At 42.1% G+C, this 18267-nt stretch overlaps 1 protein-coding gene across 4 annotated transcripts in view; it reads left to right on the forward strand.

Moving 5' to 3' along the window:
- Positions 1-18267, forward strand: part of HERC2 (HECT and RLD domain containing E3 ubiquitin protein ligase 2) — a 200087-nt gene that overhangs the window by 13822 nt on the left and 167998 nt on the right. The gene's annotated exons all lie outside the window — the stretch shown is intronic.

The raw sequence follows: 18267 nt of genomic DNA on the forward strand, positions 1-18267 counted from the left end.
AACACGCCCAGTTAAAAACACAATACACGCCCAGTTGGACATAACGAAAAAAAAAAACGCCCAGTTGCCCATTTCATAAAATAGCTCATAACTTGGCCAAAAATGATCGTTTTTTTTAAAAAAAAAACATGTTACTGTTATCTACATTGCAGCGCCGATCACATGCAATAGGAGATAGGGATTTCAGAATCTGGTGACAGAGCCTCTTTAATGACCAGGCTATTTTTTACGTTTTTCCATAGTCTCATTCCAAGCGCTATAACTTTTTTTTAATTTTTGCGTCGACATAGCTGTATAAGGTCTTGTTTTTTGCGGGACAAGTTGTATTTTTTTAATAGCACCATTTTGGGGTACGTATAATTTATTTAACTTTTTTGTGGAGGGAATAGAGGGAATAGAGAAAAATCTGAAATTTCGCCTCTCTTTTTTGCATCCTAAATCTACGCCGTTTACCGTGTGGTATAAATAACACTAACTTTATTCAGCGGGTTGTTACGATTACAACGATACCAAATTTGTACAGATTTTGAATATTTTAGTAAAAACACTTTTTTTTAAAAAAAAACTACTTGTTTTTGTGTCTCCATATAAGAGCAATAACTTTATTTTTTTTTTTTTTCCGGCGCTGCAGTTGTATGAGGCCTTTTTTTTTCTTTTTTTTTGCGGAACGACTTGTAGTCTTTATTCGTACCATTTTTGAGTAGATTCGACTTTTTGATCACTTTTTTAAAAAAAAAATTAGAAGGCAGGATTCACAGAAAACAGCAATTTTTCCATTGTTTTTATTTTTTTTACGGCGTTCACCGTGAGGGTTAAATAATGTAATGGCTTTATAGTTGGGGTCGTTACGGACGCGGCTATACCAAATAAGTGTAACTCTGCCATTGGAGACACAGACACTCGGCAATCTTATCGTCAGGTGTTGGTGGGAGAGAGAGGGAGCTCCCTCCCTCTCTCCAAAACAACTCCGATGCGGCGCTCGCTATTGAGTGCCACATCTGAGGGGTTAAACGGGTGAGATCGATACTGATATCGATCTCACCCATTCGAGCAGGGATGCCCCCAGCCATCAGCTGCCTCTGGTAGCTGAGAGCAGGGAGATTTAATGGCTCCCTGCTCTGTTTATTTACTCTGATGCAGCGCCGTGAAAAGGCGTATGCATCAGAATAAAGCCCATTAGTGGCCGCCGTGAAAAGGCGTATTGGCGGTCACTAACGGGTTAAAATAATTAAAATCACCCAGCGCAGAATGGGAGGAGTGCAAGAACAAAAAATGAAGGCAGTCACTAACCCCACATATATGAATCACATATGTGTGTGTGTACACTCCGCAACATTGAAATTGCAACACCAAGAAGGAAAAGTATTGGAATTATGGAAAGCACAGCATTGATAGACATCTTAATGATATGCAAGTTATAAAAAAAAAAACTGGAAACAAAGTATTCCAAACATCTTGGTTCATGCAGTATTGAGTATGAGCACCATGCACAGAAATACACGCCTTGGCATGCTATCAATGAGGTTATTAATGTTTGTCTGAGGAATGTTATGCCACCCTGAATGCACTTGGGCACACAAATCATCAAGATTAGCTACTGGCAGCTCTCTTTGAAATTGCCTAGCAATGATGTTCTTGATGGGAGACCAGTCCGGAGACGCTGCAGGCCATGGTAGCACATTTGGGCCATGCAGGCTACTCAAAGTAGCACGAGCAACATGCGACCTAGCGTTGTCCTGTTGAAAAATTGCTTCTGGGACGCTTTGGAGAAATGACCGTACCACTGGTTCCACAACCAAATCAATTTAACGCCGAACTGTTAGTTTACCTGAAATGAAGACTAGAGGTCTGGCTACTGTACATTATGCCACCCCACACCATAAATCTGGGAGTAGGATCAATATGACGTTCCCTTGTGATGGCCTCTTCATGACGTTGCGCACGTGGTCTCCAGGCCAATCTCCGGCTATCATTGCGTCTGAGACAAAAGCTGGACTCCACTCTGAAGAGGATAGACATCCATTCCAGCCTCCAATTCTGTCTTGCTGTGCACCATGGTAGCCTTTAAGTGCGGTGGCGTGTGGTCAATGGAACACATGTAGCTGGACGTTTGGCTCGTAGCCCAATGTTGTGCAAACGTCTTCTGATGGTTTTTGTCAACGCTGGTTGCTGCCCTAGGCTTGTGATGTGACATCCAATTTCACTTGCAGAACAGAATGGATCACTATGCGCCATTCTTTTAATCAGACGATTAGTCCGTGCAGAGATTCGCGTCCTGCTGACATTTTGGCCTAGGATCTGCCTGAGTGTTAACCAAGGTCTCTCTGTTCAAGAATTCTGTCCCTCTCCATTTGCGACAAGTGGCATTAACTGGCACGTTTATTAACAGGAGGCATCACACAGTCAATCATTCCACGCCACTTTAAGCATGTGGCTTTGCTGGTCTTGGAGGAAAATAAGTTTCCTTCACTATAGTTTGCTCAAAGACACATCCTGGCACACATCCTGTTATTAGCCAGTGTAAATCTTCCTGCTGACTGCACATGGCCATTTTGACATTTCCACATAGCCATTCTTTCAACGAGTAAATTGATTTAATATGCATATTGTGATTCCTACTTTATGTTAGGCTTGTAACTTTTTGCGTGTTAATAACGTAACCTCACTTTTGTTAATTTCTACTTAAAATCAAGTTTAAAAATAAAAAACCACTTGTCAGAGTCCTTTCCATTCAAATGGGCAAGAGACTCCCTTAAATATCTAGGGGTGCAGCTTCCTGGGGACCTGTCTCGCCTTTATGCGGTGAACTTCCCGCCGCTGCTTCAACGGGTGAAAGGGGATCTGGACTTGTGGACTTCGGGTACTTTCACATGGTTTGGGAGGTGCGCAATTTTCAAAATGAATATTTTGCAGCGGATTCTGTATCTCTTTCAGGCCCTCCCGATACATGTCACACGCCCGTTCTTTCAATCTCTGTTGTCTCTCCTACACATTTATCTGGGCGGGGAAACCTGCGCGTATTGCCCGTTCCATGCTTTTTCGTACAAAGTGGGAGGGGGGGGGTGGGTCTTCCGGACTTTATCTCCGATCATCACGCCTCCCACTTGGCACGAATCCTAGACTGGTTCAGACATAAGGAGATTAAGGAATGGGTGTCCATGGAACAGGCATTCCTAACGGTCCCCCTGCAGACCTTACCGTGGTTAGGTGCATATACTCCCCTGGCCGCACGGACACACCCGACGATCGGGCCTACCCTGGCAGTTGCGTCGCGGCTTTTTCCTAGGGCAGAGATCTCTCCGTCCCCCTCTCCCCTGTACCCGATTTTGGGTAAGCCTGCCTTTCCGCCGGGGCGGGAAGGAGGCCCTTTCCTGCTATGGCTGAGGGCGGGTCAGGGACGTGCGACGCACTTCTTGCAGGAGGAGAGTTGGATGTCGGGTGCGCAGTTACAGTCCCTGTCAGATCCTACGACATTTCCTGGCGAGCTTAACTAATCCGGCGGCGTATTCGCGTGATAGCTCCCCATTCGAACTTTTATGCACAGGCACGGGCACGGTGCCACATTCCCTGTCTATACTATACAGGCTTTTGGTTTCGCCCTCTAACCAGCGCATCCCTTCCTACCTGCTTAGCTGGGAACGTGATCTGGGGCTCTCATTCACTCCTGAATAGCGAGATCGTCTGTTTATCATGACACATAAGTCCTCAATGGCCAGTAGATATCAAGAGGCAGGGTTTAAGATTCTGTCTTGTTGGTATATGGTGCCTTCCAGATTGCACGCTATGATTCCAGCGGTTTCACCTCTGTGTTGGAGATGTGGGGACCATGTGGGTACAATCTTACATATTTTTTGGGACTGCCCACTCTTGGCTGATTTCTGGTCCGAGGTGTGGCGCATTTCCTCTAAATTTACGGATTTTTCCCTTCCAAGATCCCCGGCCCTTTTTCTGCTCCATCTGTGTGAAATGCCTTTGTCCATGTATAGGTGCTCAGTCGTTCGCCATTTGGTGAACGCGGCGAGGGCATGTGTACCTGCGTTGTGGAGACAGACCTGTCCCCCGACGGTTGGCATGTAGTGTCACAAGATCCAGGAGATTGCGAATGGAGGACCACACAGCATCGATGAAAGGGTCCCATTCTTCCTTCCTCAAAACTTGGCGGGAATAGATCAGGTTTCAATCCTCTGAGGAACACACGGCCATCATGGCTCCGGGTCCCCTTCCCTAGGCTCAAGTATGTCAGACACATGTCTATCCTTCCCTTTCTTTCCTTCTGCCCTTGTATTATTATTTCTTTCTTCACTATATCTCTGTTTTACAATGGAGTCTTATGCATCACTGCGGGTTCAGGGTGCATAGCTGCATACCTTCCAAAACCATTCTGAGAGATACTGCACTTGTTTTGTCCCCACTGAAATTTTTTGCTATGTAAGTAACTGGCCTGAGGCCGATGTCAATACCACATTGGTGTGTTCTGAAGGTTTTGTCTGATTGTCTGTTTATCTTTGTTACAAAACAAAAATAAAAGAATTTATAAAAAAAACACAAAAACCAAATGATGCAATTCCCATCTGCACATAATCTGCAGTGTGTACCACTCACAGCTCACTTCAGTCCTACCACCTGTTTTTATTATTAGTTCTTTCTATCCTTACCCCTGAAAAATCATGGCTATTTAAAAAATTGTGATTAAACACCTAGGGTTCATTTCTACATGTCAACAGCGCTGTCTTAGGCCCCATGCACAGGAACGTAAAAACGCCCGTAAATTACGGCACGTTTTTATGGGCCCATGGACTTCTATTGGCCACGGGTACCTCCCTGTATGCTTACGGGAAGGTGCCCGTGCCGTTGAAAAATATAGAACATGTCCTATTTCAGGCCGTAATTATGGCACGGGCAGGCCCATAGAAGTCTATGGGGCTCCCGTAATTACGGGTGACTACGTGTGTGCACCCGTAATTACGGGAGCGTTGCTAGGCGACGTCAGTGAAGTCACTGTCCAGGGTGCTGAAAGAGTTAAACAATCGGCAGTAACTCTTTCAGCACCCTGGACAGAAACTACCAATCACCTTATAGATCAACCTGTAAAAAAAAGAAAAAAAGACGTTCATACTTACTCAGAACTCCCTGCTTCTTCCTCCAGTCCGGCCTCCTGGGATGACGTTTCAGCCCATGTGACCGCTGCAGCCAGTCACAGGCTGCAGCGGTCTCATGGACTGCCGCGTCATCTAGGGAGGTCGGGCTGGATGTCGAAAGAGGGACGCGTCACCAAGACAACGGTCGGGTAAGTATGAATTTCTTTTACTTTTACTGTGGAAAGGGCTGTCCCTTCTCTTTATCCTGCACTGATAGAGAGAAGGGCTGCCGATTAGTGCAGTGCAATTTTGCAGCGAAAACGTGCCCGTAAATACGGGTGGAATACTGGTGACAGCGGACCCCTGACGGCACGGGTCCGTAAATACTGGTGCAATACGGGTCGAATACGTGTGACCAAGGACCCGTATTTACGGGAGGACAAAAATACATTTGTGTGCATGAGGCCTTAGTACTGGGGACTCTGAGTGTTCTAAAGGGACAGTGGTCACTACCGCTCCACTTAATGCCTATGGGGCCCGGCTACCTCTGTTCTTTCCCGTAGACCTTGAATATAAATATGGGCAGTGATGGAGCTAGCCATTGAATGGAGCGGTAGTGTGCATGAATGACCCCACCACTCCCTACAAACCGCAATGTACAAAAGACACACACACACACACACACACACACACACACACACACACACACACACACACACACGTGTATATATAGTTAGATAGATATATATATATATATATATATATATATATATATATATGATCCAAAAATCAGGCAGCACTCCAAGGTATAAGCGAATTAGAAAAAGGTGCTTTATTGGTCCATATACACACAACGTTTCAGCTCAACACAGGAGCCTTTCTCAAGTGAACAGATTCATGTCATGACCACACATTTATAAGAGAACCAATATTATAAAAAAGTAGTGCCAATAAAATGCAACAACACATATAAGGTTGCCAAAAGGTACATAGTGAATTCATATATGCAACATTAAATGAGTGAGGAATGTGTTATAAAGATACTATCACAACAGGACTGTAATACATAACATAATACATTACAGAAAGTTATATAGGCTAACAATATTTTAATTGTATATAATTAGATAGGATCGTGCACATGTGTAGATATCACTACACTTGAGGGACTCACCGAGAGTAAGGATCCGGCTCCAACGTAAACACAAAACATGTGCTGTAATCACCATTGTCAAGCTGCTACTATGCAGACTCGTAAATGTCGGGCTGTCAGAAGCATTAGTATTCGTGCTGCGCATGTCACGAAGGGAACGCCAATCAGCCATACCCTAAGAGGGCAAATGCCAATCATAGACATGCGAAGAAAATCCACAATGAGAAATGGAATTTTACGAGTGAAGGGGAAAAACCTTTATCACTCCTATTTGATACAGGAAGACAATATGTACTAGAATGCCAAATATGTATGTGTGTATATATAAAGAGACCTCCGTCTACTATGTAGAGTATTAACCCCTTAATGACCGGGCCTGAAAAGACCTTAATGACCAAGCCAGATTTGTTAAATCTGGTATGTCTGACTTTATCAGAGAATAACTCTGCGAAAGTTTTGAATATCCAAGTAATTCTGACATTGTTTTTTCGTCACATGTTGTACTTTATTTTAGTGGTAAAAGTAGACTGATAAGATTTGCGGAAATTAATGAAAAAATAGAAAATTTGAAGAAATTTTGTAAAAATTATAATTTTTCCCTATTTTTAACTGCAATATGTCACATATGTACACACATACTGTACAATGTTTTTTTATTAAATATATATTTCCATCGCTTTACTCTATTTTGGCAGCACTTTTGAAAAAAATAAAAAAAAATTTGGAGCAATTTAGAAGACTTACAAGTTTAGTAATGATTTTATAACTTTTGAAGTACATTTTGTTTTCCTGCACCAAGCCAGGTTTTCAGAGGCTCATAGGTGTCAGAATGGTGGAAACCCCCACAAGGGACACCATTTTGAAAACTACACCCCTTAAGGTATTTATTAAGGGGTGTTGTAAGTATTTTGACCCCACAGTTTGAAGACCGATTTCTTTGTAAAGCGACCATGAGAATGAAGAAATGCACCCCAAAATCTATCACCCTGTTTCTCCTGTTTTCAAAAATGCCCACATTGTGACCTCTAATGCGTTGCCTGGACACACGGCAGGGCCCGAAAGGAAGGGAGCAACCGGAGGCATTCAGGTCTCATTTTTGCTTGAAAATGTTTTAGGCCCCACTGTACATTTGGAGAGGTTTTGAACTGCCAGAACGATAGAAACTCCCCATAAACGACCCCATTTAGAAAACTAGACACCTTAAGGTATTTATCTAGGGGTGTAGTGAGTATTTTGACCCCACAGTTTTTTGCTAAATTGAAATAAAAAAAACAAACACTTTTTATATAAAAGTATCACTTTGAAGACCGATTTCTTTGTAAAGCGACCATGAGAATGAAGAAACACCCCCCAAAATCTATCACCCTGTTTCTCCTGTTTTAAAAAATGCCCCCATTGTGACCTTAATGCGTTGCCTGGACACACTGCAGGGTCCGAAAGGGAGGTAGCACCCGAAGACTTTCAGGACACACATTTTGCTTGAAAATGTTTCAGGTCCCATTACACATTTATAGAGGCACTGAGCTGCCAAAAAGATAGAAACTCCCCATAAATGACCCAATTTTGAAAACTAGACCGCTTAAGGTATTCATCTAGGTGTGTACTAAGTATTTTGACCCCACAGTTTTCGCAGGAATTAATGCAAAGCAGGTGGAAAGAAAATGTTATTTCACTTTTTTTCACAAATGTGTCATTTTAAGGTCAGATTTCTTGTACAGAGGACATGAGAATAAGGAAATACACCAGAAAATGTATCACCCTGTTTCTCCTGTGTTCAAAAATATCCCCATTGTGGCCCTAATGTGTTTCCTGGACACACGGCAGGACCCAAAAGGAAGGGAGCACCCGGAGGCTTTCAGGACACACATTTTGCTTTGAAAATGGGAGGATTCTACTTTTCTAGATTGAGAAATAGATGTCCCTAACAGTTTCTACACCCTATGACTATGTCGTGCTAAGAAAGCAGCTGTCCTGAAATCATGTCAGTCCATAGACATTATGTATATCAACCCGCTCTGATATATAGTAAGTTAGAGTGGGAAAATGTATTAAACTGTTGGCGGAAAAAGGCAATATATCCCAAAAAAAAGGAGGAAGAATGTATCCAGCTATGTGGAAAACTAGAGCATGTTCACGGGATGAAAGAAAATTTGTAGGGCTGTAATGACTTTATTATTCAAAGTGACTGGTCATACAACGTCTCTTTAGCTCCATCAATCCCTATATAAGGGACGAATGTGCCAAGTGACGCGGTACACCATAACAAGCCCCTGCCCGGCAAGGTAGGAACCGCCATGTGCACAAAACAACCAATCATCTGTAGAATATATAAAGGGGCAGTGTCCCACACCGTATGTATAGATACAGTAAAGAACCACTACTCCCCAAATTAATGTCGCTATTTCTAGAAGTATTGTCGGGTGTAAGAGGTCCACCAAAAACCCGAACAAAACTGTAATAAAGCCCATAGTGTATTGATAAGGACAAAACAGGAACTTATGCATAGACCAGGGTTGGAAGGACAAGCGGAACAATAATATTGTGACTCACTTCGCTGTCCTCGTTTGCTGCAGACCCGACACAGTTTTTGGGGTATTTTTGGTTAGATGTTGAAGGGATGGGGTGTAAAAAATGTTTTTCAACAAGTCGGTGTACATCCTCTGATTCATGGACTACTCTCTGGTTTGCAGATTGAAATAGGAGATCTTCAATCACTTTCTCCTGAAATTCAAAGAATGTCGCCCTGCTCGCTGATTTTTTTGTACAGGACAAATGCGTTCTGCATCGCAACCTGAATTTGTTATAGCCGATGACACACACAGGCTTTTGTCTATCTGCAGAGGCCCCACGTTCTCTAATAGTTGCTGTTGCACTTGAATGGACAGTGCTGATCATGTAGACGTCCTTGCGGTCACTAAATTTTAAAGCCAGCATCTTCTCAATTTGAAAAGTGCATGACTCCCCCTTTCGTAGTTTTTTATCCACAAGTTGACGTGGGAAACCTTTGCGATTCCTGCGTATTGTGCCACAGGCTCCGGTGTTGGCACAATGAAGGGCGCTAAACAATGGCACACTGGTATAAAAACTGTCCGTGTATACATGATACCCCTTGTGTAGGAAAGGGCCAATTAAATCCCACACAATCTTACCAGTGGTACCAATATTTGGAGGGCACCCTGGTGGATTAAATTCACTGTCTTTACCCTCGTAGATCTTAAATGCACATGTGTAGCCAGTAGTGCTTTCACATAACTTGTAGATCTTTACCCCGTATTTTGCACTTTTTGAGGGTATGAATTGACGGAATGAGAGACGCCCTGTGAAATTTGTGGGATTCCACAACCTGGCTTTAGGTGACGAAGGCTTATTGGCAATGTACTGCCTGGCATACAAATTTGTTTCCTGCACAAAATGTTCCAAAACTTGGTCCGTAATAAAAATATTAAAATAATTTAGTGGTGAAAAATTACTGACATTGGGACTTATGCCAGGAGTAGCAATAAAGTCATTTATGGTGGGAGAAAATAGACTTGTGGGTTCCCACACTAAATCGGTTTGGTGGGGTTGTGCAATTTCAGGGGCTGCACTTGGAACGGACGTTGTGGCAACTGCGCCGTCTCCCATATCACTGGTGCTGGGTCTCATATCCATAGAATCCCTTGAAGCGACACTTTCGCTGTCGCTTTCAAGTAAGGCTGCGTTCACACAACCTATTTTCAGACGTAAACGAGGCGTATTATGCCTCGTCTTACGTCTGAAAATAGGGCTACAATACGTCGGCAAACATCTGCCCATTCATTTGAATGGGTTTGCCGACGTACTGTGCAGACAACCTGTCATTTACGCGTCGTCGTTTGACAGCTGTCAAACGACGACGCGTAAAAATACAGCCTCGTCAAAAGAAGTTATAGCACAGAGAGACAAAAGAGCCTTTAATGCCAATGTATCAATATATAAAAAATTATACATTTTATTTGGACAAACGACATATAAATTAAAAAATGAACCAACAAAGTATGACTCCAGAGAATATCATATATCCCCTTGAGGAAGCCTTTCGTGGCGAAACGCGCGTCGGGGTATACAGCGGAGCAGACACTCTCACCTTCTGTCTCACACATGGGTAAGTCCCTTGATTTGACCAGTCAATCCTATGCTATGCATTGTCTTTGATTTCAACTGTGGGGTGGTCTATACAGTGTTGGATATTTGCTTGCCCATATACCATTGTGTGTAGCAGTTTGTGAGTGCGGTCTCCGTAACTTCTCTGGAGTCATACTTTGTTTGTTCATTTTTTAATTTATATGTTGTTTGTCCAAATAAAATGTATAATTTTTTATATATTGATACATTGGCGTTAAAGGCTCTCTTGTCTCTTTGTGCTATAACTATCTGTGTATGGAGCTGCCTAGATGATTTTGGGGGGACAGTGGTGCTTTTAAGCAGTCTCCAGCCGTTAACACAACTCTGTTTGGAGTCTATATATTTACTCGTCAAAAGAAGTGCAGGACACTTCTTTGGACGTTTTTGGAGCCGTGTTCTCATAGACTCCAATGAAAACAGCTCCAAAAACGGACGTAAAAAACGCAGCGAAAACCGTGAGTTGCTCAAAAAACGTCTGAAAATCAGGGTCTGTTTTCCCTTGAAAACTCCGTATTTTCAGAAGTTTTTGGTCACTTCGTGTGCACATACCCTAAGGGTATGTTCACACGGCCTATTTACGGATGTAAATCGGGCGTTTTTGCCTCGAATTACGTCCGAAAATAGCGCCTCAATAGCGCTGACAAACATCTGCCCATTGAAAGCAATGGGCAGACGTTTGTCTGTTCACACGAGGCGTAATTTACGCGCCTCTGTCAAATGACGGCGGGTAAATAGACGCCCGCGTCAAAGAAGTGACCTGTCACTTCTTCTTTGGCCGTAATTGGAGCCATTATTCATTGACTCCAATGAATAGCAGCGCCAATTACGTCCGTAATTGACGCGGCGTTCAAGCGCCTGCACATGCCGTTACGGCTGAAATTACGGCAATGTTTTCAGGCTGAAACATCCCCGTAATTTCAGCCGTTACGGACGCCCTCGTGTGAACATACCCTAAAAGCTCAACTTCAGATGCAGAATCCGTATCGGAGCATAGCATCTGATAGGCTTCCTCAACGCTGTATCTTCTGGCAGCCATAATGATAATACAGTCTAAACCGCAAATAATAAATGGAACTAGTGGTTTCAATTTTTTTTTTATCAACTAAGGCCTCATGCACACGACCGTAAAAACACCCGTAATTACGACCCGCAATAACTGGTTCATAGACTTCTGTTACCCACGGGTACCTTCCCGTTTTCTCACGGGAAGGTGCCCGTGCCGTTAAAAAAAATAGAACATGTTCTATTTTTCTATTTTACGGGCCGTGCTGCTATACTTTATAATGACAGCATGGCTCGCAAAAGCGGCCGGCCGGCCGTGCTCGTAATTACGAGTCGTAATTACGAGCACGGTCGTGTGCATGAAGCCTAATCAACTAAGAACACTGAAAAAAAAAAAAAGTTTAATTCTTTTAAACCTAAACCTACACCCTACGCCTAACACAAACCGTAAACCCAAGCCCAGAACAGCACCCTACGCCGTCTAAGGCCCCATGCACACGAACGTGTTTTTGCGGCCGCAATTCCCCCGAAAATCCACGGGAGAATTGAGGCCCCATTCTTTTCTATGGGGCCATGCACACGACCGTAGTTTTTGCGGTCCTTGCACGGCCCGGGAGCCCAGACCGCAGAAAGAACGGGCATGTCTTATTACGGCCCTGTTCTGTGGTCCGGGCTCATTGAAAACAATCGTGATGTGCATGTCCCACGATTTGTGGGCGGCCTGCGGCTGACAGTCCGCAGCCGGCCGACCCGAAAATCACGGCCGTGCACACGGCTACGGTCGTGTGCATGAGGCCTAACAGCGTACACGCCGTCTAACAGCGTACCCTAAAAAGAAAGTAGTTTATAGTACGATTCTTAGTATATACAGTAAATATATTTATGTATATACTATAAAATACTGAAAAAAATGTTTTTTTTTTAAATAAACTGTGTAAGGGACAAGTGATTTTGTGTGGGGACACTGACACACTTGTATCTGTTTCTCTCCACAGCTAGAACAGTGAGGAGAAACAGATACATGTTTTTACTTTTATTTTACAGTAGTGATCACTATGATTGGATCTCATAGTGATCACAAAAGATCAGGAACCAATACTATTGGCTCCTGATCACTGCTCTAAGAACAGAGCTGCTAGCAACAGCTCGTTCTTAGAGCAGGAGCTGTCATTTAGACACTCCCGGCGGCTCTGTACGCAGTAACAGCATGTGACCGCTGTGATTGGCTGTCACAGCGGTCACATGCTGTTACGACGAAATCGGCAGGTCCTGATGGCTGCACTAAGAACCGGACCTGTTACTTACAGCCGGTTTTTAGTGCAGATGTCACCAGGGTGCCGTTAAACCCCCTCTACTACAGCGACGCCAAAAGGCGTCGCTGTAGACTGAGTACCTGCACCGCCTGACGTCAAAAGATGGTGGGCGGTCATTAAGGGGTTAAATACAGAACCCTATATCACGGGTATCCTGAAAAGATAAATCCACTCCTGATAGTGTGTGTGTGTGTATATATATATATATATATATATATATATATATATATATATATATATATATATAGCGCAAAAATTGCACATATTGCATAGTTGTACATGTCTAACTCAAACCACATGTCAAATATTGGCGCATCTCAATGCATTTGAAAATACTAATTATAGTTGTCAAGATTTTCAACAGAAATTACAATAAGCATATTTCTGTAGTAGACTGAGGTCTCTTTTATATATACACATACATATTTGACATTCTAGTACATATTGTCTTCCTGTATCAAATAGGAGTGATAAAGGTTTTTCCCCTTCACTTGTAAAATTCCATTTCTCATTGTGGATTTTCTTCGCATGTCTATGATTGGCATTTGCCCTCTTCGGGTATGGCTGATTGGCGTTCCCTTCATGACTGCACATGCGTGACATGCGCAGCACGAATACTAATGCTTCCAATGCTTCTGACAGCTCTACAATGGTGATTACAGCACATGTTTTGTGTTTACGTTGGAGCCGGATCCTTACTCTCGGTGAGTCCCTCAAGTGTAGTGATATCTACACATGTGCACGATCCTATCTAATTATATACAATTAAAAGATTGTTAGACTATATAACTTTCTGTAATGTATTATGTTATATATTACAGTCCTGTTGTGATAGTATCTTTATAACACATTCCTCACTCATTTAATGTTACATATATGAATTCACTATGTACGTTTTGGCAACCTTATATGTGTTGTTGCATTTTATTGGCACTACTTTTTTTATAATATTGGTTCTCTTATAAATGTGTGGTCATGACATGAATCTGTTCACTTGAGAAAGGCTCCTGTGTTGAGCTGAAACGTTGTGTGTGTGTGTGTGTGTGTGTGTGTGTGTGTATATGGACCAATAAAGCACCTTTTTCTACTTTGCTTATACCTTGGAGTGCTGCCTGATTTTTGGATCCTACTACAGCAGGTCTGTTAGCCCTGACCTGGGCAGGTCGGCACCCACCTACGATTTTATAAGACTTTTTTATATATATATATATATATATATATATATATATATATATACATACATACATACATACACACTACCGTTCAAAAGTTTAGGGTCACTTAGAAATTTCCTTATTTTTGCAAGAAAAGCACAGTTTTTTCTCAATGAAGATAACATTAATTTAATCAGAAATACACTCTATACTGTGTTAAATGACTATTCTAGCTGCAAACGTCTGGTTTTTAATGCAATCTCTACATAGGTGTATAGAGGTCCATTTCCAGCAACCATCACTCCAGTGTTCTAATGGTACATTGTGTTTGCTAACTGTGTTAGAAGGCTAATGGATGATTAGAAAACACTTGAAAACCCTTGTGCAATTATGTTAGCACCGCTGTAAACAGTTTTGCTGTTTAGAGGAGCTATAAAACTGACCTTCCTTTTTGAGCTAGTTGAGAATCTGAAGCATTACATTTGTGGGTTCGATTAAACTCTCCAAATGGCTAGAAAAAGAGAGCTTTCATGTGAAACTCGACAGTCTATTCTTATTCTTAGATATGAAGGCTATTCCATGCGAGAAATTGCCAAGAAACTGAAGGGAGTAGTACACACCGTTGTAGGAAATCTTCAGAGGACAGCACAAACAGGCTCTAACCAGAGTAGAAAGAGAAGTGGGAGGCCCCGCTGCACAACTGACCAACAAGACAAGTACATTAGAGTCTCTAGTTTGAGAAATAGACGCCTCACAGGTCCTCAACTGGCAGCTTCATTAAATAGTACCCGCAAAACGCCAGTGTCAACGTCTACAGTGAAGAGGCGACTCCGGGATGCTGGCCTTCAGGGCAGAGTGGCAAGGAAAAAGCCATATCTGAGACTGGCTAATTAAAGGAAAAGATTAATATGCGCAAAAGCACACAGACATTGGACAGAGGAAGATTGGAAAAAAGTGTTATGGACAGACGAATCAAAGTTTGAGGTGTTTGGATCACACAGAAGAACATTTGTGAGACGCAGAACAACTGAAAAGATGCTGGAAGAGTGCCTGATGCCATCTGTCAAGCATGGTGGAGGTAATGTGATGGTCTGGGGTTGCTTTGGTGCTGGTAAAGTGGGAGATTTGTACAAGGTAAAAGGGATTTTGAATAAGGAAGGCTTTCACCCCATTTTGCAACGCCATGCCATACCCTGTGGACAGCGCTTGATTGGAGCCAATTTCATCCTACAACAGGACAATGACCCAAAGCACACCTCCAAATTATGCAAGAACTATTTAGGGAAGAAGCAGGCAGCTGGTATTCTATCTGTAATGGAGTGGCCGGCGCAGTCACCAGATCTCAAACCCATAGAGCTGTTGTGGGAGCAGCTTGACCGTATGGTACGCAAGAAGTGCCAATCAAGCCAATCCAACTTGTGGGAGGGCCTTCTGGAAGCATGGGGTGAAATTTCTCCCAATTACCTCAGCAAATTAACAGCTAGAATGCCAAAGGTCTGCAAAGCTGTAATTGCTGCAAATGGAGCATTCTTTGACGAAAGCAAAGTTTGAAGGAGAAAATTATTATTTCAAATAAAAATCATTATTTCTAACCTTGTCAATGTCTTGACTATATTTTCTAGTCATTTTGCAACTCATTTGATAAATATAAGTGTGAGTTTTTATGGGAAACACAAAATTGTCTGGGTGACCCCAAACTTTTGAATGGTAGTGTGTGTGTGTGTGTGTGTGTGTGTGTATGTATATGTGTGTATGTATGTATATATATCTATCTGAGGTAGTAAAACACACTATTTGGAATAATCACCATAAACACCTGTACCATTTTACAAAAAATCTTGAGTTTTTTTTTTTCTGTAAAAAAAACAAAAAAAAAACGCACCACACGTTAAAGAGTGTGTGCGTGTGAAGAAGCCTAAAGGAACTTCAAGTGCAGAAAATACACATAAATAAATATAAATCCTAGAAGCTCCTTCCATAATCTCCTCCCCTGTTTTTCCATCCTATTTTGTCATAAATTGCAATAAAAAGTGCTAAAAATTATATAAAGAATTCTTCTATTTGTGACTAAGGAGAGCAGCCATTTCCCTCCTCACAGCAGACCTGTCTCTGGCTGTAAGGATCCTCCGCCTCCATTTCTCCTTCTGCAAAAGCAGACCAGGCACACTAAATCCCTTCCCGTCCTCCGCCTTCTGTCAGTCTTGGACCTCTTTCAGATGTGCGTAATACGGGTGGTCAGATCCGGAGTATGCATAACATAGATGCCACTGGTGCTCTAACTTCTGGTTCTAATAAACTGCGGGAGGTTCGGGTATTGCTTCCATATTACAGTACCCGTTTTACGCTTGTCTGAAAGCTACCCTAATGGAAGGGGATCAGATGTACACAAATTATTTTATTTTTTTTAAATTTATTTTACTTTTACTTTTTATTTAGTTTCGTTCTTTTTAAATATAGTTAGCGGTTTAGTGTCTGGAATAGTTGCAAAGTTTGAACTATACTTTTTGTTTAATAAAAAAAAAAGTAAACTTCCAAATTGTAAACTTTTCTCTCTTTTGCTATCCCTAACGTTTTTAATGGGTATGACTAGCAATGCTTATCTGGTTCCACAGTTCATTTGCAATGTACGTTTTTATCAGACTGTTTCCATATGGTGAAAGATGTCTGATGAACTTGGGTGACCTGGATAAAATTAAGTTAATGAAATTCAGCTTCGAAGTGCAGATCCCAATAAATCCGCTCCACAACTTACCTGCATTAGTAGCTGTGTCACTCCCTGTTTGGGTAGGTACACAATATGCCAATGACCTTCAATATTATTCCTGTTGAATACGGGAACCATTACATGGCTTTTCTTAAAATATGTTCCCCCTGTCTTCCAATTTTGGGAAGGACGACACTGCTAATAATACAGTAACACTCCAAACAGCGGCAGGGAAATGGGGCCATAGCACTAAGAGTGTGTGTGTGCCTGTCTGCTTTTAGTCTGTCCATCTTCTAATAGTTACCAAATTCTGATGGAATATATTTCACAGTATTTAAAGGCTACGTAAACCTTTCACCTGTTTGTTTACAAAAAATGCCTTTGAATCAGTGTGTTTGGTGCAAGTTTATAGTTATCAAATTATTTTTACTTTTTAAGATACAGCTGCTCTGTATTCTCTCTATCGTTTGCTCAATCCTGTTCCCTTCAGGTCTGTGGATCTGACTGGTTCTGTGTCAGCGGGTCCTCCATGTTCATAACTTAGATGTGATAGATTACATGTGTATCCTCCGTGTCAGAGACCCGCAGGACCCACCGACACTGAACCCGTCCGGTCTGTGGTGCTGACTGATTCAGGTCATAGCGAACGATACAGCTGCTCTGTATACAGGACACAAAGCAGCTGTATCTCAAAACTTGAAGATAATTTTTTAATTATTTATAAAATGGCACCAATCAGACTGAGCATAAAAAAAATATAATTCCTTTCAAAGGTTTACATAGCTTTTTAACAATTATTGAACTAGTATATATAAAATGAAACTTTTAAAAACAAACGCCTATTCACATTGAACCGAAGGAGAACTTGCAATCTAAATTCAGTGGCCATTAAAATATTGAGATGTGTTCTCAACTGGTAGACAACTTCCAAATAAACATGTCGATTTCGGTGCATTTATCTTGGTAAAGTAAATGGATACGGTTTGAAAATGTATTCAAAATTGATCATAAGAGTTCCGTCACACGAGGCAGATTTTGTTGCAGAAATTGAGAATCCGTTCCATTCATCTGAATGGAACTTGCAGGAATCCATGTGCTTGCTGCAGGAACAACCACATACAGATGAACAGAACTGATTTTCAGTCGCTAAATCTGCTGCTTGTCACTGCATCCTAAGGGTATGTTCACACGCAAACGCAAAATACGTCTGAAATTATGGAGCTGTTTTCAGGTGAAAACAGCTCCTGAATTTCAGACGTTTTGGCAAGTACTCGCGTTTTTCGCTGCGTCTTTTACTTACGTAATTGGAGTTGTTTTTCATTGGAGTCCATGAAAAACGGCTCCAAAAACGTCCCAAGAAGTGACACGTAAAATTACACCTCGTCTGAACAGAACATCGTAAAACCCATTGCAAGCAATGGCCAGATGTTTGCAGATGTAAAGGAGCCGTCTTTTCAGGCGTAATTCGAGGCGTAAAACGCCTGAATTACGTCTGACAAGAGGCCGTGTGAACATACCCTTACACCTTAGTGAATTTAGGGCTACTACAAATGGGCTCCTTACATCCACCTCAGTGTCTGGGTAAAGTTGGACATGGATGGTCCTGGGTATAATCCTGTATGAGCCTTCAGACAGCAGTGAGGTAATAAAAATGGACTAGTAAACAACCTTGTCAGCTGACAAACGGTTTCAATAGTATCTGATAGCTCTGCTTGCTCCT

This window comes from Rhinoderma darwinii, chromosome 2, assembly GCF_050947455.1.
Source record: "Rhinoderma darwinii isolate aRhiDar2 chromosome 2, aRhiDar2.hap1, whole genome shotgun sequence".
NCBI lineage: Eukaryota > Metazoa > Chordata > Amphibia > Anura > Rhinodermatidae > Rhinoderma > Rhinoderma darwinii.